Genomic DNA, 27,078 nt, shown 5'->3' on the forward strand with positions numbered 1-27,078 from the left:
CTGCTGAAAGGAAATCAACCTGAGTTTCTGGTTCAACCACTGATCTGAGGCCAGAGAATAAATAAACAGTGTGGCTTCACACCATCGGCCCACTCAGGACTGAGCTCTCTGCTTTTGGTCGCTGCTTCAGAGCAGTCACATTGCTGTATGACTGCAAAGCAGGTCTAAAGCTGGATTTTAAAGAAACCAAAGATAAATGAGATTCAAACACTTTGTAATAAACTGGATCAAGTTTATTAAAAAACTCACCAAGTCTGCATATTTGATTTGGGGACCAGGGTTTGAATACCAGATGTGTCATGAAGAGCATGAAGTATAAAAAACTCGGTCAAGTCTATGTCCAAGTAGTAATGACTTGCTGTGGTGACCCTGAATAAGGAAGCAGCAACATGGACTCACTAGTGCTTGTAAGGGTTACAACGCCACTGGTCATAATTCAGTTGCAGTCCAGCACTATTTTTTTTTTTACCAGATCCAGAGCAGACAAGGAAAAACTGCAACAACTCTGATAACCACAAGAGGGAGACAGAAAAGGTTTAGTCTGGAAAACATTCGTCTTGTGATGAACTGGATATTTTGCCACATTGGAAGAAACCAGTCAGTCAAGTCAGCTCAGTAATTTCTGAGTAGAAACAGTAAATTATGAAATACAATCACTGAGCTGTTCCTGTGAAATATCCATATGGAAAACTAATCCAAAAGCAAATATTGACGTTGCTTCACCTAAAATAAAAAAGATGTTTAGTCCTTTATAATGAAAATTTGATCAAACTGCCCCTGAATTAAAATTTATTTTTTTCCACATTAATGTAAATTTTATTGAAAACCAAACTGCTAACTCATTTATTAAACTGACTCCTGTAGCTCTACGTAGCACCCAAAAGGTCATGGAGATGAGCATCAAAATTATTTACCCAGGCACGCCTCAAAATAATTCCAACAAGACCTTCTGACACCTTAATCTGGGAAATTATGAAACCAAACATTTATTATTTCATAAAGGTGCAGGACTATGTACAAGAAAATTTAATGATATTAATTTTACTGTTTAATAAAAAGAAAATAAAACATTTAGCTTAGTGTGAATGACTAAAAAGGTCAAGGATGATCTTTAAAACTGTAAAAAAAAAACAAAAACAAAAAAAAACAGTGATGATATAATCTGCTCAGTTCAAAATAAATGCTCAGTGGTGACATCATCATAATCATTGTCCAATCCCTGATCACTGTGGATGGGTGGAGCCATCACCATGGAAATGGGCAGGTCGCTTCCTGCTGATGGAGAAGGTAAAATAATTAAAAGCATTAAATAATTTAGGTTTAATTGTCAGTCAAGCATTGATTGATTATCCAGACAGAAGATGAGTCAGAGTTACCTTTGGCTCTGTGTCGATACAAAGACACCATGAGGATTGAGGAGATGAAGTACGGACAGAAGACCACTAGGTGGCAGACCAGTCTGACCTGGAGGGAGGCTGAGGCAGGAGGAGGTGAAGAAGTGGGCGGAGCTAAGCTTGAAGGTTGTGCTATGGTTGAACACATTTCTATTGAGAGAATATGATCAGTTTACTGTTGGAGTAAAAAATATAAAGTGGCCAAGAGGTATAAACACACTGCAAATACATAAATATGCTGCAAACACAAAAAGTACCCTAAAACAAAAAAGCGTGTGACACATAAAAACAATGGAAAAATGCAGCAAAAGAGAACCACTGCAATCACAAAAATTTAACAAGCTACAAATACAAATGATGCTGACACACAAACACAAAACACATGCAAAGGTAAAACGCTGCAAGTAACAAAAACTACTGCATGTTAAGAAAAGCTGCTTTCTATTCCATAGGGGGAGTAGACAATGGTCTGCTGTCTACAGATCTGAGACTGCAGACATTGACGCATCAGAAATGCAAGTTACTATAAATTTGTCTCAAGCAGGCTAATACTGAAGTTGTTTATGTGCTATTGTTCTATAATATTGTGAAATTTTGTTTAAAAAGACACAAAAGAGAATGTACCTTTTACTTCAGGGTTAGTTTACAGCTTTTCTTATTGCTTGCAGTTCTTTTTGCTACTTGCAACATTTTGTCTTTGCATGTGTTTTGTGCTTTTGTGTCCTAGCCTCTGTTTTGTGTGTGCAACACATTTATGTATCTGCAGTATGTTTGCACCTCTCGGCCACGAAAAAAGTTGTTGATCTTCCATTTTAGCCACTGACCTGAGACAGAGATCCTGCTGGATGGAGACTCTCCATGACCGCTGATGCTACACCTGTAGAGGCCTTCATCAGAGCTGGTCACATGGTGGAGGGTCATGTGACCTGCAGGCTCAGTCCTGATGAGGGAGCCATCTTTATAGAAAGCAGCTGGGAGGTTGGAGGGAGCGGTCTTTGTGTGACAGCTCAGAGTGACGTCATCTCCCTCCATCACAGGGAGGACAGGACTCTGCAGGATCACTGATCCACCTCAACACAGAGACAAACTACAGCATTTCATCCATTTCCACACAGCTTCATCAACACTAACTCCACAGTCTGATCTTACCAGTGACAGTGAGCTGGATGCTGCTGCTGGCTGCTCCCTCTCTCCACTCACACCAGTAAACTCCACTGTCACCTTGGATCGAGGCTGCTGAAGGTGCAGGTAGAACCAGCTGGTATCCCCCCTCTATCTCCACACTGAGTCCTGGTTTCTCTGGTTGTGTTCCTCCTCACAGTCCATCCAGCAGAGCTGTTGTCCTCCTCACAGCTCAGAGACACAGAGTCTCCTTTAAAGAACTGAGATCTGCTGGGACTCACAGTCAGAGCAGCTGGGAGGAAGAAAGCAGGTTAAATAGTTTCTAATTCCTGCAGGAGCGTCTCTGTGGAGTCAGTCAGACTGAAACAGTGACAGAAGCAGTTTCTAACCTTGGTTTGTTGAGCAGCTCAGCAGAGAGATGAGAGCTGCAGAGAAATGACTCTCAGGTTAGTTGGAGCTTTAATCAGCGCTCTGCTGTGGGAAGCAGCAGTGATGGTCTCTCAACATTTCCACACCAACACACATCCAGCAGATGGGACTCACCCAGCAGCCTGTGGACAGATGTTCCCTCCATTCTGCAGCTGGATCAAATGAGACCAGCAGCAGGTTGGCAGACAGTAAAAAGCTCCTCTTCCTCTTTGTGGACCACTACATGTCAGAGGCTCTGAGAGCTTTGCTCTGCAGCTCAGACCAGGAAACTCTCACATACAGGAACAGAGGTGAGAAACCCACAAACTCAGCATCACATAGACACTAAACATCCTCTGGGTTTGTTTCTATTAAAAGACAAATCGTCAGTTTAATTAAAGTAAGAAGCTGTCTGATAAATCAAGTTCAATGCAGCAAAAGTGATTCTTGTGAAGCCACAGTTTATTTATTATCTGAAGTCAGATCAGTGGTTAAAGCAGAAAACAGGTGATGGTTCAGAGAGAAGGTTTCCTCAGAGCAGAGATGAAAGCAAAACACTGAGAACCACAGAGGAGGAGGAGCTGCTGAGCTGATCATAGATCAGATCTCAGATCACCAAGCAGCAGCATGGAGGAAACATCTCTACTGTGGCTGATCTGTAAGTACACGACTGGTTTTACTCTGCTGTCTCCATGAAGGACAAACCTCCACCTGACCTGAGAGTCATTTCTCTGCAGCTCTGATCTCTCTGCTGAGCTGCACCACAGCTGCTCTGACTGTGAGTCCCAGCAGATATCAGTTCTTTAAACTACACTCTGTGTCTCTGAGCTGTGAGGAGGACAACATCTCTGCTGGATGGACTGTGAGGAGGAACACAACCAAACGTCAGTCTGAGTGTGGAGATGGATGGGGAGAACCAGCTGGATATTCTTGTAACATCAGCAGCCTCTTCATAGAGGACAGTGGAGTGTACTGGTGTGAGTGGAGAGAGGGAGCAGCCAGCAGCAGCATCCAGCTTACTGTCACTGGTAAGATCAGACTGTGGAGTTAGTGTTGATGAAGCTGTGTGGAAATGGATGAAATGCTGTAGTTTGTCTCTGTGTTGAGGTGGATCAGTGATCCTGCAGAGTCCTGTCCTCCCTGTGATGGAGGGAGATGACGTCACTCTGAGCTGTCTCACAAAGACCGCTCCCTCCAACCTCCCAGCTGCTTTCTATAAAGATGGCTCCCTCATCAGGACTGAGCCTGCAGGTCACATGACCCTCCACCATGTGACCAGCTCTGATGAAGGCCTCTACAGGTGTAGCATCAGCGCTCATGGAGAGTCTCCATCCAGCAGGATCTCTGTCTCAGGTCAGCAGCTTTGCTCTCATTTCAAAACTCACTTATTTCACTCAATCATCTAAACAGGAAGGATTAATTTTACAGTAAAACCTCCAACCTCAGCTCCACCCACCAGTGAAGCTACACCTTCTACCTCAGCCTCCCTCCAGGTCAGGCTGCTCTGCCACCTGGTGGTCTTCTGTCCATACTTCATCTCCACTCTCCTCCTGGTGTCTCTATATCAGCACAAAGTCTCAGGTAACACTGAATTATGTGTCTGATTAATTTCATCTTGTGTTAAAATGTTTTCCTCATTTTCTAACTTCTTTTAACAGGAAGTGATGTGCCAGTGTCTCCAGCAATGACTCCACCCATCCAGGCTGAGCAGAGATTGAATGATGTTTATGATGAAGGGACAGAGCACCATTTCTAAATAAAACTAATTATTTTCTGATTCAATAAATATGGTGTTATTAACTGAAGAATCACAGTTTGATGGAGCTCTTTGATTTTTTTAACCAGCTCTGCAGCAGATCTCAGCGGATCATTTAGGAAGTTTTAAGAAAAGTTATGAGTTTTATATTTACCCATTATACAGGTTTCTTATTGAGATCCAGCACCCAATTTTTAATAGACACCTGTTTCAATAAAAAAAAAAAAAAGCAAAAACTGAACATCTTCTCTGATTAAGCCTTTGATCAGCTTAAAATCCCAAAACTGAAAGTTTCTGACTGTTGTAGGTGAAACAGAATATCATTTATGGTTAAAAAAAAAAAACAAACAGGTTATGATCGTCTACCAATCGAGTTTATTAAAGATCTTACTTATAAAAATGTAAATGCAAACCTTTATCCTTCTTTAATTGCTGCAGTGGTCAATTTGATGATGAAACCAGGTTAACATCCCACTACTGTGTTTTACATGTTAACTAAAGCCTACTGCTTTCAGACACAAAATGAACTATAAAGGTTTCTTATATTTATCACCTGGTTCAAGGTGATAAGAAAATGTTCATGCCATAACTATCAGGGATTTCACAATATGAGACAAGTCCCTGAAATAATCCATGAATATTTGATGACAGAAACATGACTGTAAGATATTTGACTTTTCATTGTTTTTACTGGTCATGTTGAGATGTTGTGAAAACCAAAGATGTTCCCCATGGTCAGATTCCTTTGTTAAAAACATTTTCACAGTAAATGAGAGCTGTTCTGCTGAAAGGAAATCAAACTGAATTTCTGGTTTAACCACTGATCTGAGGCCAGAGAATAAATAAACTGTGAATTCACACCTTCGGCCCACTCAGGACTGAGCTCTCTGCTTTTGGTCGCTGCTTCAGAGCAGTTACATTGCTGCATGATTGCAAATCAGATCTAAAGCTGGATTTTAAAGAAGCCATACAAAAGTCTTTCGCCTTGGCTTTTCGAACTCTTCCCATGCCCAAGTTTTTGCCTCAGCGACCAGCAGAGCCACCTGCCGCTTTAATCAGCTGCTTCTGGAGTCCCACAGGCCAAGAAAGCCTGATAGGACACTTTCTTCATCTTGACAGCTTCCCTCACCACTGATGTCCACCAGCGTGTTGGAGGGTTTTTGCTGTGACATGCACCGACAACCTTGCGGCCACAGCTCCGACTAGCCGCCTCAACAATAGAGGCACGGAACTTGGTCCATTCAGACTCAATGTCCCAAAACCTCCCTTGGGATGTGTTCAAACTTCTCCCAGAGGTGGGAGTTAAAGCTCCGTCTCACGGGGTACTCTGCCAGACGTTCCCAGCAAACCCTCACAATGCGTTTAGGCCTGCCAGGTCTGACCGGAGCCAACTCACCACCAGGTAGTGGTCGGTGAAGAGCTCCGTCCCTCTCTTCACCCGAGTGTCCAAGACATGCGAGTCTCCATCCAGCAGCATCTCTGTCTCAGGTCAGCAGCTTTGCTCTCATTTCAAAACTCACTTATTTCACTCAATCATCTAAACAGGAAGGATTAATTTTACAGCAAAACCTCCAACCTCAGCTCCACCCACCAGTGAAGCTACACCTTCTACCTCAGCCTCCCTCCAGGTCAGGCTGGTCTGCCACCTGGTGGTCTTCTGTCCGTACTTCATCTCCACTCTCCTCCTGGTGTCTCTATAACAGCACAAAGTCTCAGGTAAAACTGAATTATGTGTCTGATTGATTTCATCTGGTGTTAAAAAGTTATCCTAATTTTCTAACTTCCTTTCACAGGAAGTGATGTGCCAGTGTCTCCAGCAATGACTCCACCCATCCAGGCTGAGCAGAGGTTGAATGATGTTTATGATAAAGCCTAATTCAGTCCAAAATCATCCCTTCAGATTTAGACACAACTGTAACCAGTCCAATCAATCATGGTCCAAAGGCGCAGTTCCACCGGCCCTCCTCCTTTTTACCTGTCTGACTTGGCTCCTCCCTGCTATGATTACCTTCGGCCATTTTTGTGATTTGACCAGCCTAGAAAGGCCTGGAAGAGGGAAACACCTCCTGGTCGTTCCTTTAACCCCCCCCCACACACACACACACACACGTACAAATATGCTTCGCGGCCTGTTTGCAAAACTGACATTTTAAAGAAATCTGTGAGAAATGGTAGTCAATAAAATATAAATCATTATAAATAAATTAAAAAAAGAAAAAATACAAATGTTTCTATAACTGTGCATGCAAGACTTTCTAAAACTGTGCATGATTTTGGAAAGATGCCTACCTTCACCACAGTGGACCTTGACACGCTTCTACAGATGATCGCTGTTATACAACAGAAGATATGCCGACTCAAACTGAATTATGATGTAAACAGCGCGTATGGAAATGAAACAACCCTGCCTGCAACTCCAAACGGGGACCACCAGCCCAGCAACTCTCTGAACAAACAGATCCCTGAGGAAAATGAGAATCCCTGGATCACTCAGGGTGCAAGACCAAAGGATCATCGAAACCCGCACCTAGACAAAGAAAACTGGCCGATACTACAGAGAACTGTCCCAGGACAAATGAAACAGCAGCGGACTGTTCCCACAACAAATAATTGGAGTAAACCTGCTGGGAATGCTGGAATTCCATTACGAAACAGATTCGCTCCGCTCCAAAATGTAACCCAGGAGGATCTTGACATCAATCAGAGGTACGTCAACGACTTTCGCTCTAAGACAACAGAGAAAAGACATGCCACGGGGCCAAAGACCCTGATTTTATGCAATCAATCTGTAAGTGAGATTAAACATTTCTGTAACAAGAAAAACACAGAGGTGTTGAAATATAATGATTTGAACCTTGGCCTGGTGTCTGATATATCAGACATCCTTCCAAGGATCTTAAAAGAACGCCCGACCTTGGAAAAACTCATAATACAAGCTGAAGCCCTGGGCGAAGTCACCCAGATAAGAAAATCAGAAGTATTGAAAGAGGATTACATTCATCTGTTGAACTTAGTTGATGGCCTTGATGTCAAGGTGTTTCTCAGCAGGCCTCGAGCACCCGTTAATTGTGGAGATGAGATTTTTTCCAGAATTTTGATGCTAAACAATTGGTTGGCAAAAACATGCAAACAAACAACTGTAACCTTCATAGACAACTTTAACATCTTTTAGGAAAGGAGACATCTGTTCAACAGAGATGGTTTCTCTCTAAATAGGTCAGGTGCAAATCGGCTGATTTCCAACATCTTCTATTCTGTGAACCATGCACCATCAGCTTTGTTTCAAAACAAAGTTCATCCAGTGCCAAAACAAATGATAAGCCCAGTACAGCCCAAACAAGCCAAGATAAAGATAGCCAGAAAGATGACACAGAAAGAGGCTACGTCAGAGCTACAGGAGGATTCATCCCAGATCTCAGCAGGACAAAGAGAGGACCAAGAACCTCCATCGTCACGAACACCGATCAAGACTGCACCCGCCTCCCCCTGCTCTCCACAAAGCCCAGAGGTTCCTTTTCTGGATTTTTCTCATAACATGAACAAAGTCCTTAAGATTGGTCTACAGTTGACATCCTCTCCACACATTAATTCTGAAAACGGCAGTTCTGTAGCTAAATCAGCATCTTCCAAAGGATGCAGAGGTCCAGATCCTCCTCCTCCTCTACATATCACAGAACATGCCTGTCCTGAAGACCTTCGGATAACTTCCTTGTGATGTACACCGGGCCCTGGCAGTACGTTTATCAGACAAGACCGCTTCCAGCATCAGCCTGGGCCTCCTGACGGAGAATATGGAATATCTGTTATGATACGTGGCAGAAATAAGAAAAGCAAAAGGAAAAAAACAGGAATAATCAATCGTACTTAAAAGTCATAAACTGTCAGATGCAACCTGCCACAGACACACCATCAACCACCAAGTCATATAAACTGGGTTTACTAAACATTAGATCTCTGTCAGGAAAATCCCTTTTAATTAATGACTTCATTATTGACAATAATCTTGATGTAATGTTTTTAACAGAAACATGGCTGCATGAATTTAGTGAAGCAGCCATTCTGCTGGAGTCGACTCCTCCAAACTACAATTTTCTTTATGAGAGCAGACAGCAAAGGAAAGGCGGAGGAGTGGCAACATTGTTTAATGATTCACTAAAGTGTAAAAAGGTGTTTTTGGGAAAATTCGACTCTTTTGAACATTCGACTCTTTTGCTCTCCACGTAAAGAGCCCGGTACGAACTATGTTTCTGAATGTTTACAGGCCTCCTAAGTCAACATCAAACTTTTTTAATGATTTTAGTGACCTCCTGTCTGTGATATGTGTTGATTATGACTGTTTAATTATTGTGGGAGACTTCAACTTTCACGTTGACAACCCTAAAGACAGAAGTGCAAAAGAACTGTGTGACACACTTAGAAACTTTGGTTTAACTCAGCATGTCAAACAGCCAACACACAAACAGGGACATATTTTAGACCTGATCATCACTAAAGGTCTAAACATTTCTAACATCAATGTAACTGATGTTGCCTTATCCGATCACTTCTCTGTTACCTTTGAATGTATAATTTCCAGTGACTCATTTAGCCAAAGGGACATCGTAAGAAAACGCACCTTTAAGGACAATGCCGCGGAAACCTTTATTCAAGCTTACTCTGACACTTCAACCTTGGGCTGCAACTCAGTAGATGAGCTAGTAGATAACTTTCATTCTAAAGTCTCAGACATCATTGACTGCATTGCTCCAGTTAAAGTGAAAGTTCTTTCCGGGAAGAAAAAATCTCCTTGGAGAAATGCTCCAGCAGTTAGAGGTGAAAAAAGAGAGTGTCGAAAAGCTGAACGCAGGTGGAGAAAGAACAGACTCTATGTTCACTACGACATCTATAAAGAGAGACTTTACAGATATAACTTACAACTGAAAAATGCAAGGGAATCTTTCTTCTCAGAGGTCATCAAGAAAAATATTAATAATACTCGTGTCTTATTTTCCACAGTCGACAGATTAACAAATCCTCCTGTGTCAGTGGCTTCTGAACTCCACTCCACCAGGGCCTGCAATGAATTTGCTAACTTCTTTACTGAGAAAATCCTAAAAATTAGAAGATCAGTTTGTACATCCACACCAACTCTAGAACCAAAGCTGTATTCAGCAGGGACTTATCCTGACAAAATGTCCCAATTCAGCCAAATAAACCACAAAAGCTTAGAGCAGATCATTCAGCAGTTAAGTTCCTCTTCATGCTGTCTTGATGTTCTACCCACAGTTTTCCTTAAGAAAGTTTTGCCTGTCTTAGCGTCTGAATTGACTCAGATAATAAACACGTCACTTCTGTCAGGTGTTTTCCCCCAGTCCCTAAAAACAGCAATTATCAAACCACTGCTGAAAAAGAACAATTTAGACAAACTACTACTCCAGAACTACAGGCCCATCTCAAACCTCCCCTTTATCAGTAAGATTATTGAAAAAGCTGTGTTTTAACAATTAAACACCTTCTTAACTACGACCAGCCGCTTTAACGTATTCCAGTCTGGCTTCCGTGCTCACCACAGTACAGAGACAGCCCTTATCAAGGTGTTTAATGACATCCATATAAATACAGACTGTGGAAGAACCACCGTGCTGGTTCTATTGGACCTCAGTGCAGCATTTGATACTGTTGATAAAAACAAAAAAGAAAGAAATATTTGGACCAATAGAGGAGAGATCAAAAGTTAGCATACAGCTTTAGTCGTTTCAGCTAGAAACCACTAATCAGGCCCGAAATCTGGGTGTAGTGATGGACTCAGACCTGAACCTCCAAAAGCATCTAAAGACAGTTACAAGGTCGGCTTTCTATCACCTGAAAAACATTACTAGGATTAAAGGACTAATGTCTCAGCAGGGTCTGGAAAAACTAATCCATGCATTTATATTTAGTAGAATTGATTACTGCAACGGTGTTTTCACAGGCCTGCCTAAAAAGTGGATCAGACAGCTGCAGCTGATCCAGAACGCTGCTGCCCGTGTCCTCACTAAGACTAACAAAGTAGAGCACATCACACCAGTTCTAAAGTCATTACACTGGCTCCCTGTATCTCAGAGAATAGACTTTAAAATACTTCTGTTAGTCTATAAATCACTGAATGGCTTAGCACCTAAATACATCACAGACTTGTTATCAGTGTATCAACCATCCAGACCACTAAGGTCTTCTGGCTCAAGCCTACTCTGCATACCTAGAACCAGAACTGAACAAGGAGAAGCAGCATTTAGTTCCTATGCTCCACTGATCTGGAACAAACTTCCAGAAAATTGTAAAGGTGTGGAAAGCCTGAGTTCCTTTAAATCAAGATTAAAAACACATTTGTTTAGGATTGCCTTCAACTGTTCTAGTTAACTGAATCACCACTTTTTTGTTCTTTTTTTTATATCTACATTTTATTCCTACTTGCTTTTATTCTGTTTTATTTTCCTATATTTTAAATCATGTAAAGCACTTTGCATTGTCTTTGTACTGAAATGTGCTATATAAATAAATTTGCCTTGCCTTGCCTGGACTGTCTTTTATAATACCCAAGAGGAATCCACCAGGATAAATATCTGGGTCACACATCTAATAATAAAATAAGGCAACACTCCCCTCCTCTGCTATCTGCCTTGAAGATGTATTTGAGAGAGAGAGACAGAAACGAAGAGGCGGAGCTGTTTAGTTTGTAAACTTCGAGCCTCTTTGCTGAGGGGGCTTCCAGGGGTTACCTGAGGTCCAGGGTCCCATTAGTATCTATTGATGCCGAATAAAGATGGTTGAACTAGACCATAATACAAAAAAGTCCAGTTCAGATGGTCACTTCTTCCGTGTCAGTAAATGTTGGTGATCTCAGGAAGTCGTTGTTATGAGTTCAGATGTTTTCCAAACTGGGAGAAGAAGAAAACAGCCAGGAGGAGAAGAGTGATGAGATGATCAGTTCAGAAGTGATGCTCTGTGGTGACATCATCATAGTCCACGTCCAATCCCTGATCAGCCTTGGTGGGTGGAGTCATCACCATGGCAACATGCAGGTCAGTTACTGATGTAAGAGAAGGTTATGAAGGAAGGAGATGGAGAAAAGTTATCAACATGGGTAGATTTATGTCTAATGGTTGATTGATTGATTGATTGATTGATTGATTGGTTTATTTGAGTGAAAGGTCAGTAGATGAATCAGACTGCTACCTGTGGCTCTCTGTCGATATAGAGACACCATAAGGAGGGTGGAGATGAAGAAGGGACAGAAGACCACCAGGTGGCAGACCAGCATGGAGACAAGGTGAGAAGCTGGGGCAGGAGGAGGAGATGTAATGAAGGAGGGGCTTGTAGATGGGCCTGTTGTAGGTTTAACTGGAGAGACAGTGAAATATAATCAGTTCAATATTTAGATGACATGTCTAGACAAACCAGAAGCAGGTTAACACTCCTCTACCAGGGCTCTGGTAACCCAAGATCATCACAGCACCAACAGGTTGAAATCAGCCAGAAGGTGGATGGACTTTGAAGGGTCTGGATGAGATGATCAGGTCCACACTGATACATCCACCAAGAGAGGATGAACCAAACTTCTGTACTGAGGTCAGAGTTTCTATTCATGGGGCAGTTAACGGGGTCATTACCTGGCAGAGCCAACCATGGTGACAGCACATCTATGGGGATGATGTTCACCTGTGTGTCTTCTTGATGACAGGATTTAAAGCATGACTGATGAAACTGGCCTCAGGCCATGGCTACAACCTGATGGTGTCCACAGCGGGCTGCGAGCGTTCTAAGTAATCAGAATCCATAAATCCTGATGAATCCAATCAATTACTTCGACTGCAGTCATGTCTTGATGACATCAAAAGCTGGATGACTTTAAATTTCCTGCATCTAAATTCTGACAAGACCGAAGTTTTAATCTTTGGGCCAGAGTCCTCAAAAAATAAACTTCTTAACCAATCACTTAATCTGGGTGGCATTAACCTGGCCTCTGGTAATAAAGTAAAAAATCTTGGTGTTATTTTTGACCAAGACATGTCATTTAAATCCCATATTAAACAGGTTTCCAGAGTTTCCTTTTTTTCACCTCCGGAATATCGCCAAAATTAGAAACATTCTGTCCAGGAATGATGCTGAAAAACTGGTCCATGCATTTGTTACTTCAAGGCTGGACTATTGTAATTCTTTACTATCAGGAATTCCACAAAATGCAGTTCAAAGCCTTCAGCTGATCCAAAATGCTGCAGCAAGAGTTCTGATGAAAATCAACAAGAGGAATCATATTTCTCCAATTTTAGCTTCCCTTCATTGGCTTCCTGTTAAATCAAGAATAGAATTTAAAATTCTCCTTCTAACGTATAAAGCCCTTAATAATCAAGCTCCATCATATATCAGAGCTCTGATTACCCCGTATGTTCCTAACAGAGCACTTCGCTCTCAGACCGCAGGTCTGCTGGTGGTTCCTAGAGTCTCTAAAAGTAGAATGGGAGGCAGATCCTTTAGCTATCAGGCTCCTCTCCTGTGGAACCAACTCCCAGTTTTGGTCCGTGAGGCAGACACCCTGTCTACTTTTAAGACTAGGCTTAAAACTTTTCTTTTTGACAAAAATTATAACTAGTGACTCATGTTACTCTCAGCTACCTTTATAGTTTTACTGCTATAGGCTTAGGTTACTGGAGTATATCAGGACCTAATTTCTCACTATATTGAGTTCTACTGTTCTTCAATTATGCATTATGTGTTGTCATTTCTGCTTTAACTTTCTGTTCTCTCTCTTTTCTCTTCATAGTAGGTACACCTGGTCTGGCGTTCTGTTAACTGTGACATCATCCAGAGAAGACGGATCACCCGCTACTACCATCTAATGTAGAACAGATTACTAGATCAATGTGTGCTTCTGTACTTTTTTGTTTCTCTTGTTGTGTCTCTGTTCTGTCTTCTGTAACCCCAGTCGGTCGAGGCAGATGACCGTTCATACTGAGCCCGGTTCTGCCGGAGGTTTTTTTTCCCGTTAATGGGTGGTTTTTCTTCCCACTGTCGCTTCATGCTTGCTCAGTATGAGGGATTGCAGCAAAGCCATGTACAATGCAGATGAGTCTTCCTGTGGCTCTACGGTTCCCCAGGAGTGAATGCTGCTTGTCGGGACTTTGATGCAATCAACTGGTTTCCTTATATAGGACATTTTTGACCAATCTGTATAATCTGACCCAATCTGTATAATATGATTGAACTTGACTTTGTAAAGTGCCTTGAGATAACATGTTTCATGATTTGGCGCTATATAAATAAAATTGAATTGAATTGAATTGAATCAGAATCAAGTTTATTGCCAAGTAGGTTTGCACTAGAAGGAATTTGACTTGGTGTTGACGGTGCAGACAAAAAAATAAAATAAAAATAAAATAGAATATATAAATATACAGAAGCTATATACACTCAGTAAGCGTTAATGTAACGCAGAAGCTTGTAAGTGGGGGGAGAGACAGTGTCCAGTTTCACGGGCAGCTCTTGGCCTTGTTCATATGGCTGGTAGCAGATGGGAAAAAACTGTTCTTGTGGCGTGAGGTTGTGGTCCTGACGGACCGCAGCCTCGTGCCAGAGGTAAGTCTCTGAAATAGTCTGTGACTGGGGTGAAGGGATCAGCCACAATCTTCCCTGCACGCCTGTTATAAGAATTATTATTCTGAAGTCACTTTGGCCTCACACCACTCGGACAGAGGAGGCCTGGAGACCTGATGTCTGTGTATAAGATCCACTGTTTGCTGATTGCAAGGCCAAATGCTGCAGCTGCTGAGGGATACTGATTGTTTATGATAGACTGTCTTTGTTTTGTCTCATGGGAAGGCCACTGTGCAGTATTAGGGGAAGCCCGAAAAGTGAGGCAGGCAGAGACAGGGCAGACAGAGACTGCAGCGGGACCGAGGGGTGCGATTACTTTCCATCTATGTGAATCTCTGCTCTGTTTCTCAATAAAAGTGCTGGAACGTTATACCACCGTCTCGTCATTTAGTAAAGATGGGAACTCAGTTACTATTGTTTAATATTCCACCCAAAACTCCCATAACAATTTGGCGTAAACGAACAAGATCTCCGACCGACGAGCGGGGGAGTCCGAGGACAGGAGCTGCTTTGGCTGGCCCGGAGAGGTTATCCGGCCTCTGGTACCCCGAATGGATTTTCAAGGGATGTGGAGGAGCTCCTGGTCTCGGAGCGTCTCGGAGCGTCTCTGTGCGTCGGCGCGAAGATCCGAACCTTTCTTTCATGAGACGTAAGGGGATTATTTTCCAGCTCTTTTAAAAACAAACGCAATTGGTCAAAAATGCTTGCAAGCTTTTAAAATTTAAACCCCATTTTAAAGTATACCTCAAGAAATTTTAAAATTTAAAACTGTAAACCTAAAAGGTAGTAAAAGTAAAAGCCGGTAGAAATAATAAATTATATTTAATCCTTAAGGCATATAAAACAGGATTTGCAATACAGAACAGTGACTAAGGTTTTAACATTAAACTAAAATTCAAAATTTAATTAAAATACGTTTTCAGCTGAAATACGGACTCTCATGCTGGGAGGAGGAGGGGCAGAGTGATTTTCACCTGGAGAACAGGTGACCGGCTGAGCAGTTTGCAGCTGGTCCATTAAAGTCCTCTTGTCTTGGGTTTATGCAAGAGGCTGTCCACTTCTGTTGTGGATGAAAGCGGCAGGGATGCTTAAGTCCTTGACTGTTGCGAAGACGTTCGCAGCTTTGATAAGTGGGGACCCCGACCATTATACCAAAAAGCCGACCATCAGATGTGAGGCCTTTCATTTTAGTTGGTCGATCGTGCTAAGGACGAGTAGAAAATAACAATAAAAACACAAAAAAAGGATAAAATAAATAAAAACAAACAAAAAAAAAAAAGTCTGGATGCAGACTAGGTCCGTGTGATGGGTAAAAGGCAGAGTTTCTCAGGGTCAAGCCTAGCCCCAGGGTGAGACGTTCGATTTCATGCTGAAAAAGTAGGGGCCCAGAAGCATGACATGCATAAATGATTTGAAATGATTTGATTAAACATGCAGATTTCTCACATAGGGATTATTATTATTACTATTATTTTGTTTTATTGCAGTACTGCTACTAAATAATAAAAAATAAAATTAAGAGAAAAAAAGGAAAGCGAAAATTGAATAAAATGAATAAAAACAGGAAAATGGAAACAGAACTAAAAGGACGTTGCACCGGGGAAGCGTTTACAGGGGGACTGACAAGAGACACTTCCGTTATGTGTAAAAGTGTTCTAAACTGCTAATAACAACGTATAACTTTCGAAAATTGGTAAGCGTCCAAGTGTCTGCGAGACAAAGAGTTGTGTCCTTGCGGGGCTGAAGCGCAAAACCGTGTGTGGACGAAACATTCGGGGGTCGTAGTGAGCGCTACACTCTCCACTTGTTAAACTAAGCGGGAACTTAGCGCGTTGAAAACATCTTTCGGTGTTGCCATAGACGTTATTATGGAAAACACAGAACTGTTAAAGATAGTGAAAAAAGCAGGCCTGCACGTGTTTGTTTGTCTGATTGTCATCGTTTCTATGTATCTGTATGTATGTAACTGTGCGTATCGTATGTAACTAAACGTTCACCTGAGTGAATTAATTGGGGGTAAAAGTAATGTTCATGGTTTTAAAATGATCATTTGTTTTGGGAGAACTGCAGCTCCGTAATTCAAATGACATTTTAAACATGGACTATGTTAACAAAAAGGTAAAGGAAAAAAGATATTTAAATAACAAAGTTTGTTTTTTTAACATTAAATATCAGGACCAAATGAAATTGATACACGGTGAGATTAACATGTCTTGAACGGAAATATTTCAGCTTTGTTAGAAAATTGGAACTGGTAATAAGCTTTACATAAAGCTTCTTGAGTTTACTGTATAAAATTAGATCCTATAACTTGTTTTCTTTAGCCCTAAAGTAATTTAAAATTACTGAGATCTCATTTCTTATGATAATGATGATTCATCACAAACCAGTCCATGCGAAAGAAGTTTAGATATAGATGATTTTTGATGTAAATACATGAGAAAAAACTGTGCTTTGAACAAACCTGTATGGAACTAAATATGGTTGTTTTTCTAAGGGTTCTCTATTAATTTATTTCATTTCTTTTTACTTGGGATTTGAATGCAACTAATAAGAAATTTTGAAAAGTGTCAAAATATCAGAAGGCCACGTTACACACGTCATCAGTTACAAAATCATCTGATGTTATTAGTTATGCTGAACTGAGGTGAACCTCAGAGGGACAGTATAACCTGAGAAGGACAATAGATATGATAAACAAATCTGACCATGATGTAAACATCTGAATGTTTATGGCGAGGCTGGGTCTGTGTGTTCTGGCCTGGGGGCACGAAAACTATGTCAGAGGGAAAAAATAAAATAAAGCCAGCTTCTGAAGGGTTAAACACTAATTCTAATCTTGGGTTGTTTTGGGTAGCCTTCTCAATGTGCTTACGGGGAAAACTCTTATCATTTACAGAGAAACACTAGAAGTTCAGTAAACTAAAAGGGAAAAAAATCTATGTTTTAAAGTTTCACCCTTGACCAATTTAGATTGAAAAGTTATATATGAATAAAGTATTACTACAGTAAATACACATGGTCAAAGGACCAGAAGGATATAAAAAAGTTTGTAATTATAAGTCAATAATCTTTGTCATATCGGAAAAAACATAATTGTGCTCCTTGGGAGCGTTTTGCTTTTTTGATTATTTTTGTTTTCCCTGTTATTTCTTTGTTTTTTTCTTTTAGAGATGTTTTGAACAAAGTTTCAAAGGAAAGGGGAAGAATAGAAACCTTCCCAGGATCAGAAAAAAAGGGAAAAAACATCACGTTAAAGTGACACTAAGGGGACCAGGGTTTTTAACTGCATGCTATTAACGCTCTTGTTTTTCTCTGAGTTATTGCTTTCAGATTAAAGGAGACGTCACCTTTCTGCCAACAGAAGACTCTGAGAGGACAGTGCTAGCAGTGCGGTAAGGGTCATAATCAGATTTGGACACTAAATTATACTTAGTTTTAACCATTTATGCCAGGAGATCTTCCAGCGGGAAAGGTGGCGTCTTAAAGATGTTTGTCGCTTTCTGCTATTAGCAGCTCTATCTTTCTGCTTCTTTTTCTTTGCAAAGAAACCTGGTCAATATGACAGGAATGTGCTAACATAGAGATTTAGTCTCATTTTAGACATTCTCAGATGCGAGAGAATGCAGAACCAGTGCCACAGTGACATGGGGGCTGATCCTTGGGAGAAGGAGAAAAGGTGATGTCATTGACTTCAGCCTGATCCTGATTGAGTTTTATTTTGTCAGAGACAAAGTTTGATTTTTTTATTTTTTATCCTTTTTATTTCTTTTATGTTTGTCATGTTAGAGGGAACACTGTAGTTAAAATGTTTGTGACTGTTTTGCTGTAATTTCTTTTCAACCTATGGAGCGTTTTCTTTGGCAAAAAATGCTGGCAGAATTCATTCTGTTTGCAGGCGTGAGGACTGGAGGATGGACTGTTAAAGGGAAGGAGAATGTTTGGCTGTTGATCTCAGACATTGGACTTAAAATGGACAATGAAGGACTATGACTGAGGCATCGGACAACCTTCGACAAAAACACACAGATGAGTTCTGCAGACACGACTTCATGCATTTCACTTCAGATTTTGTTGTACACAATTAAAACAAAACACACATTACGAAACACATTAAGATTATGTAAAGGTGAAAACTTTTAAAGAAGCACCTTGATGGAATCATGGAGCAACTTAATAAATTAAGTGGGTATTATATCAACAGTTTAATAAATAAATAAATTAATTTGTTTTCACTATATAAGCAGAGTAATGTGAACTTTTAAATAGCATTTTATTTAATGAACATCTTAGAGTAAGCGGCTTTCTGCTACTCTGGCAGGCATCAATAAAACACAAAGAAAAGGTTACTGGCTAAAATGGGTAATGTTGCAATAAAATTAGCATAATGACACATCCTACTAACTAACATGGGTAAATTTAGGATTAAAGCATCAGTGTAAAATGGTTACAGTATTTATGGAGATTTAATATCTTTCAACTAGAACACAAATAACTCAATAGTCTTTTTAACCAGTTAAACATCCTAAAGGAAAAAAAACAACACTGAGTTTAGCAAACCTTTAACCTGACGGCTTTTAGATCAGGATCATTTAATGGTTATCGTCTTACATACAGAAAATAAGTACGATTAATTTAATTAGATTAAATTATGGGGACATTTTGGATCTGGTCAGGATGGTTGGGGGGCTGTGATGATGAAAGGGTAACAGCTTGAAGATGTATCAATGAATGAAGGTTTTCTCTGAGGAACATTAAAGCAGCAAAGACACCCCACATTGGAACTCCTGTTGTGTAAAGAACATCTTGAATGGGACATAAAGTGAGATCCTTACAACGAGAGACGTTCCACACAGGGGGGTGTGGAGACCCCTGGGGCATGGCACCCAGGATGAGCTGCTGTGGACTTGACACAGCTGGTGGAACCAGAGGGACAACGAGGTGGTCCCACAGATCACCTGACACTGACTGTAAAGGGTTCGGGGTTTTCAGGGTTGCTGAAAACAGAAAGCTTCAGAGAACCTTAACCCTTCCTGACCAGGCACTCAGAATACATAGATCATAGATCAGATTGCAGAGGCCTAGACAAATAGGAACACAGAGACGCGTTCATCCAATAACTTCTTAATCAAAGTCCTTAATCCTCAGTTTAAGAAGATAAATAAATAAATAATCACAATGTACACAATGTAAGGTTTACTTTATTTTAGGATTAATTTGAGAACTAATTCTGATTTGCTTAAGTAGCTTTGGTTGTTCAACAATGTTAGAACATTTTCAAAAAGCTCCTGTTCTCTCCTGCTCACTGCTTTGTTTTGTAGAACCTTGGCATCCTTGAACAGTAACAGCATGGTATAAATATTTTGTCTTTTCTGTGCAGAACAGCACCTCACTTAAAAAAAAAATAAAAAAAGGAGAGAGAGAGGGAAAAGCTTTCACATGGAAAGGCTTTCTTTTTCTCAGTTGGGTTTTCAAAATAAATGGGAAATGACATTGACATGAAACGAATATGTTGATGAAATTATGTTGCAGAGAACTTCAACTGTCAGACAACAACAGTTAAGACACACATTGAAAGCATTCTGTTAAGAATTATTATGAATTTACTGCATATACATTTGAACTTAAAGATTACTATTTTAATTAATAATTAAATTGCAGAATTCTGAAAGCTAAATAATTGTGCACAGAAATATCTTGAATGTGAAAGTGCATGGAGGATGTTTTAATAAATGACACATGAAAGGGGTTTTGATAAGAACACTAATTACACCTTGTTTCTGTTCTCCAGTGGAAACAATGACTCGTGTCTGCAGACCATCTTCACAAAGTGTTTTATTAGAGAGAAATGCAAAATAAAATGCTCAGTGACCATCCAGAACTGAACGCTTATTACCATCCAGCTCAATCGTCCAGCCTGCGAGGAGGAACCAAGAAGAGGACTGGGGATGAAGAAGCCAGAGAACTCTGATTCCTTATTCTTCAACGGGAGGAGTTGCCTGAAGAGACCCTAAGCGCGATTAGATTATTTTCTGCCTTGTGCCTGAATGGCCTGAAGTCTGAAACGTTCTTGACGTTTTTTTGTGTTATGAGATCTACACTTTAATATTACATCATGTTGATCAATATGGTTTTATGATAAAAAATGGAAACTGTTTGCTTCAGACACACAAAGATCTATGGTTTATGCACCTTTTGATTTGATATAGGAAGAACCAGGATCGGATTGGCTCTAAAGATCCTTTAATATTAGCTGGTAATGATAACACTTAGATTCAATACAGGATTTTCAGGCTCATATTGGCCGAGAGCAGATCTCCCTCGGAGGGGGGCCTTGTAGTTTTTACTACCCCCTAGGGGTAGCTTTTTCTGTGGTTCCCCTGCCCGCACTGAACCTCTCCTGCCTTTGGTCCTGGTGTTGTAAGTTTGGAGTGGTGGATTATTGTCCATCGGAGGGGTGAGTGGAGAAAGGAGTAGGAGGGTATTCAGGGTGGGGAAGAGTAGACGTATTCGACCTTGGTTACTGAACAGGTTTAGCTTACCATAGTCTAATGTAATTTTAAAATAATGTGCGCATAGGTACCTAAAACAGGCCTTACTTAAGTAGACGACCCCTAAATTGTAGACAAAAGCTAAATCTTTGATCTTGTGTGTTAAACCTCTTTGAAACATTCATGTTGATCTGTACTAAAAGTTCCAGCACTACCCTGTTCCAACACGGGAACCCTTTGGGTCCCACTTTACGAGTTTACAGAAATGGTTCCTCTGTGCTTTGTTCACATTTTCAAGTGATGGGTCATGTAGTTTTGTCTTGATGCTGACGACGCCATCATCAAAAAAAAAAAAAAAAAAAAGAGAGGAATGTTATAAGAATTATTATTCTGAAGTCACTATGGCCTCACACCACTCGGACAGAGGAGGCCTGGAGACCTGATGTCTGTGTATAAGATCCACTGTTTGCTGATTGCAAGGCCAAATGCTGCAGCTGCTGAGGGATACTGATTGTTTATGATAGACTGTCTTTGTTTTGTCTCATGGGAAGGCCACTGTGCAGTATTAGGGGAAGCCCGAAAAGTGAGGCAGGCAGAGACAGGGCAGACAGAGACTGCAGCGGAACCGTGGGGTGCGATTACTTTCCATCTATGTGAATCTCTGCTCTTTTTCTCAATAAAAGTGCTGGAACGTCATACCACCGTCTCGTCATTTAGTAAAGATGGGAACTCAGTTACTATTGTTTAATATTCCACCCAAAACTCCCATAACAACGCCTCAGAGTCCTGGAGGCATACAGGTCCTGGAGAGATGGAAGAATGCAGCCAATCACCTTCTCTGCAGACCGGATGACACGCTGCAGTCTGCCCTTGTCCTTAGCGGTGGCACCAGCGTACCAGATGGTGAAAGAGGAGGTGAGGATGGACTCAATGATGGAGGAGTAGAACTGCACCATCATTGTCCTTGGCAGGTTGAATTTCTTCAGCTGCCGCAGGAAGTACATCCTCTGCTGGGCTTTCTTGGTGAGGGAGTTGATGTTCAGCTCCCACTTTAGGTCCTGGGAGATGACAGTTCCCAGGAAGCGGAAAGACTCCACAGTGTCAATGGTGGCCAGAAGGTGGATGGACTTTGAAGGGTCTGGATGAGATGATCAGGTCCACACTGATACATCCACTAAGAGAGGATGAACCAAACTTCTGTACTGAGGTCAGAGTTTCTATTCATGGGGCAGTTAACGGGGTCCTCACCTGGCAGAGGTAACCATGGTGACAGCACATCTATGGGGATGATGGCCACCTGTGTGTCTTCCTGATAAGAGGATTTAAAGCACGACTGATGAAACTGGCCTCAGGCCATGGCTACAACCTGATGGTGTCCACAGCGGGCTGGGAGCGTTCTAAGTAATCAGAATCAGAATCAAGTTTATTGCCAAGTAGGTTTGCACTTGCAAGGAATTTGACTTGGTGTTGACGGTGCAGACAAAAAATAAAATAAAAATAAAATAGAATATATATATATATATATATATATATATATATATATATATATATATATATACAGAGGCTATATACACTTAGTTAAATTGTGCGTTAATGTAACGCAGAAGCTTGTAAGTCCTGAACGGGGGAGAGAGAGAGGCAGTGTCCAGTGTCACAGGCGGCTCTTGGCCTTGTTCATAAGGCTGGTAGCAGATGGGAAACTGTTCTTGTGGCGTGAGTTTCTGGTCCTGATGGACCGCAGCCTCCTGCCAGAGGGAAGTGTCTCAAATAGTCCATAACTGGGGTGAAGGGATCAGCCACAATCTTCCCTGCATGCCTCAGAGTCCTGGAGGCGTACAGGTCCTGGAGAGATGGAAGATTGCAGCCAATCACCTTCTCTGCAGACCGGCTGACATGCTGCAGTCTGCCCTTGTCCATAGCGGTGGCACGAGCGTACCAGGTGGTGATGGAGGAGGTGAGGATGGACTCAATGATGGAGGAGTAGAACTGCACCATCATTGTCCTTGGCAGGTTGAATTTCTTCAGCTGCAGCAGGAAGTACATCCTCTGCTGGGCTTTCTTGGTGAGGGAGTTGATGTTCAGCTCCCACTTCAGGTCCTGGGAGATGACAGTTCCCAGGAAGCGGAAAGACTCCACAGTGTCAATGGTGGAGTCACAGAGGGTGATGGGGGTAGCTGGGGCTGAGTTCTTCCTGAAGTCACCGAACCATCTCCACTGTTTTCGCAGCGTTGAGCTCCAGGTTGTTCTCCCTGCACCAGGTCACCAGATGGTCAGCCTCCCACCTGTAGGCGGACTCGTCACCATCAGAGATGAGTCCCATGAGAGTGGTGTCGTCAGGAACTTCAGGAGCTTGACAGACTGGTGACTGGAGGTGCAGCTGTTGGTGTACAGGGAGAAGAGCAGAGGAGAAAGAACACAGCCCTGGGGGGAACTAGTGCTGATGAACTGTGAGTCAGAGTCATGTTTTCCCAGCTTCACGCGCTGCTTCCTGTCAGACAGGAAGTCTGTGATCCACCTGCAGGTGGAGTCGGGCACTTTCAGCTGGGAGAGCTTCTCCTGAAGCAGAGCTGGGATGATTGTGTTGAAGGCAGACCTGAAATCCACAAACAGGATCCTGGCGTAGGTTCCTGCAGAGTCCAGGTGCTGGAGGATGTGGTGAAGGGCCAGGTTGACAGCGTCGTCTGCAGACCTGTTGGCTCTGTAGGCAAACTGTAGGGGGTCCAGGAGGGGATCAGTGATTTCTTTTAGGTGTAGGCTTTGTTTCTTTTTTAAGTTGAAGAAGAGACTGGTAGCTGCAACGTTTTTACCCATTCTGGACTATGGTGACCTAATCTATATTAATGCCCCAGATCAAGTTTTAAAAATGTTAGACTCAATTTACCATGCCTCTCTACGATTTATCACAAATTGTAAGCCTCGCACACACCACTGTGAACTTTATATACGTGTGGGCTGGCCAGCATTAGAGACACGTAGACTAACTCACTGGTATATGATCATTTATAAGGGTATTCTGCATCTGCTCCCCTCATACCTCTGTGAGTACATTCAACCAAGAGCGGCTGGACTGTATTCTCTACGTTCTCAAGAGTCTCTGCTTCTGTCTGTACCTAGTATCCGCACTGAAACTGGAAAGACAGCTTTAAAGTACTCTGCCCCCACAGCATGGAACAATCTTCAGAAAGACTGGAAGTTGAAGGATTTGATTCCGATTGGACATTTTAAACGATTGCTCAAAGGTTTGGAAATGAGATCTATGGTTTGTAACTGTTTTATGAAATTCTAATTTAGATAGATGTTATTGTAAACTGTAATGTAAATTGTAATGTAATCGTTTGCCGCTATCTTGGCCAGGACTCCCTTGAAAAAGAGATTGTTAATCTCAATGGGACTTTTCCTGGTTAAATAAAGGAATAAAAAAAAAGGTGTGAAAGCACAAGGCGCTCAAAGCACTTCATAACCACAGAGGTCAGAGCGACGAGTCTAAAGTCATTAAGTCCTGTGGTCCTTGGCTTCTTGGGAACAGGGATGATAGTGGAGGATTTGAAGCAGGCTGGCACGTGACATGTTGCCAGTGAGGTGTTAAAAATGTCTGTGAACACTGGAGACAGCTGATCAGCACAGTGCTTCAGGGTGGATGGAGACACGGAGTCTGGTCCAGCGGCTTTCCTCGGGTTCTGTCTTCTGAATAGTTTGTTAACGTCTCTCTCATAAATGGAAAGAGTTGTCACTGGGGAGGAGGTGGAGGTGATCTGTTGGGTGGTGTCGTGGGGGGTGGATGCGGGACTGTCCCTTTGTCTGTGGAAACGACAGTAGTTGTTCAGGTTGTTTGCTAACTGTCGGTCGTTCATGGAGTGGGGGGCTTTAGGCTTGTAGTTTGTTATCTGCCTAAGCCCTTTCCAGACAGAAGCAGAGTCGTTTGCTGAAAACTGTTTTTTCAGCTTCTCAGAGTACAGTCATTTAGCCTCCTTCACCGCGTTGCTAAACTTGTATTTTGCATCTCTGAATCTGCATTTATCCCCACTTTTGAAAGCATTTTCTTTCTCCAGCCTTAGCCTTTTGAGTGTTGCTGTGAACCAGGGTTTGTCATTATTGTAACTCACCCTGGTTCATGATGAAACACAGCAGTCCTCACAGAAGCTGATATATGATGTCACAGCCTCTGTGAACTCATCCAGACTGTTGGTAGCAGCCCTGAAGACATCCCAGTCAGTAGAATCGAAACACGCCTGAAGATCCTCCACAGCCTTACTGGTCCACTTCTTTGATGTTTTCACTACAGGTTTGCAGAGCTTTAGTTTCTGCCTGTAAGCAGGAATCAGGTGAACCATGGCGTGGTCAGACTGGCCCAGTGCATCATGGGGGACAGCGTGATAAGCATCCCTGACTGTGGTGTATCTGACTGTGGTGTAGCAGTGATCCAGAATGCTCTCCTCTCTGGTCGGGCATTTAATAAACTGTCTGTATTTAGAAAGTTTCTCCAAGGACAATAACTAACGAGTCCGGGTTTCTCTGCTCCACATTCAGTATCTGGTCTGCGAGTGTGCGCTGTGCGACCTGCACGTTTGCGTTCGGCGCGATGTAAACACCGACCAGAATGAATGAAGCAAACTCGCGGGGTAAGTAAAAAGGCTTACAGTTTATGATGAAGGATTCCAGGTCAGGAGAACAGTGCTGCTGGATCACTGCTACATCGTTGCTCCAGCCGCTATTGATGTAGAAACAGATCCCTTCACCCTTCGCCTTGCCGGAGAGATGTGTGTCGCTGTCAGCTCTGTGAAGATGGTAGCCGTCCAGCTGCAGCGCGGCTTCCGGGATTAGTCCACACATCCACGTCTCAGTGAAACAAAAAACAGCAGATGAGGAGAACTCCCTGTTTTTTCCCAGCATCAGTTTCAGTTCGTGTAGTTTGTTGGGCAGGGAACGCATGTTGGACAGGATTATACCCGGTAGAGGTGAGCGGAGTCCGCGCTGGCGGTGACGCACGAGCGCACCAGCGCGCTTCCCTCTCCTCCAGCGTTTCGCTGTGTGAGCAAAGGTGAGCGTACCTTTGACCGGAATGTCCAAAATCTCCAGCATAGGGAAAAAAAAAGTAGAGAATAAATCCTCTGGTGATGTAGCCCTGATGTTCATGAGTTCTTCTCTGGTGAAAGAGCTTCGGGTATCATCGCAAAAACCAGAGTTAAATAGTAAAACAAGACAAAAAAGTGCGCACCAACACAACATGGCTGCCGTCCGCGGCGCCATCAGAACACGTCATGTCACGTCATAAGCTGTCATGATGGTTCTGGAAACACGGATACTATTCACAACATACCACTGTTACCCTGAGTTCAGCCAGAAGGACCTCACCAAGGAGCTGAGAGAAACCAGCGGTGCTCAGCACAATGAATACCATGACATGTTAAGATTGGCTAAATCTTTTATTTATCATTATTATTTTTTTGGATCGATTGTGTGTGATTCCTTCAGACGGCTCACACCAAGGTATCTGGAAGGAGCAATGTGCTGGGTTAAAGGTCTTGTACAGGATGACATGTTTGCTACCTCAGAGCTATTTAGCCAGTGTTCTTTCAATGCTGTTACCTTAAAGTGCTGACATGTTGATTGTGGAGGGTAATGTTGACGCCAGTAAGATTCCTAATCAACTGTGAATTGATTAAACATTGCTACCTCTTAATTAATTCAATTTGATTTACTTTATTTTCATTTGTTTTCTTTTCATGTTCTATTGAGTAGTGAGTAATGCTTTCTACTCTTTTATTGAGCAGAACAATTGCTGTAACAGGAAATTATGAGTTTAATACATAACACCTTGTGAAATTGTAGATGTTTGTGATCATTTTTAATCAGAAATTGAATGGTCTCTGAGAAAATTATCTCCTTCTGAGTCTATAACTGAATAAACTGAGATGTACAGATTAAAACTCCACTTGCCATTATAATTAAAGTTGTCAACATTTGCTGGACAAGTCTAACCCAATCAACAACTGGTTAGATAACACTTTCCAGTAAAAATAAGTTCATAACTGCTAATTAATAAACCGATTGTTAGTGGTAATCATTACAGGCTTATAGCCTGTGATCACAACCATTTAAATATAATTTTGTTATAGTTATAACTTGAATTTGAATTCTACATTAATATATTATAATAGCCAATTATAATTAATAATACTTTCCATAATCAAACTGGTGTAACTACGTTACAACCCTTTGGACTTATGTCTACGATGAAAAGTAAGATCTTCTGACCAACAATCAGAGCTGCAATAAATGATCAGGAAGGTCAGGACTG

The 27,078-nt window shown here is 41.8% G+C and overlaps 2 long non-coding RNA genes and 1 pseudogene across 2 annotated transcripts; 2 read left to right on the forward strand and 1 right to left on the reverse strand.

Moving 5' to 3' along the window:
• Positions 1-291: 291 nt before the first annotated feature.
• On the reverse strand, positions 292-3,212 carry LOC118561763 (annotated as a pseudogene).
• A 1,026-nt stretch (positions 3,213-4,238) lies between these two features.
• Positions 4,239-4,852, forward strand: LOC118561768. The gene is made up of 3 exons (XR_004930242.1): positions 4,239-4,277; positions 4,353-4,505; positions 4,583-4,852. It is a non-coding gene; the product is annotated as an uncharacterized LOC118561768 (long non-coding RNA).
• Positions 4,853-6,155: 1,303 nt separating this feature from the next.
• Positions 6,156-6,545, forward strand: LOC118561766. The gene is made up of 3 exons (XR_004930240.1): positions 6,156-6,168; positions 6,262-6,396; positions 6,474-6,545. It is a non-coding gene; the product is annotated as an uncharacterized LOC118561766 (long non-coding RNA).
• Positions 6,546-27,078: the final 20,533 nt, after the last annotated feature.

The sequence above is a fragment of the Fundulus heteroclitus genome, unplaced genomic scaffold (assembly GCF_011125445.2).
Source record: "Fundulus heteroclitus isolate FHET01 unplaced genomic scaffold, MU-UCD_Fhet_4.1 scaffold_71, whole genome shotgun sequence".
In the NCBI taxonomy this organism is placed as follows: Eukaryota; Metazoa; Chordata; class Actinopteri; order Cyprinodontiformes; family Fundulidae; genus Fundulus; species Fundulus heteroclitus.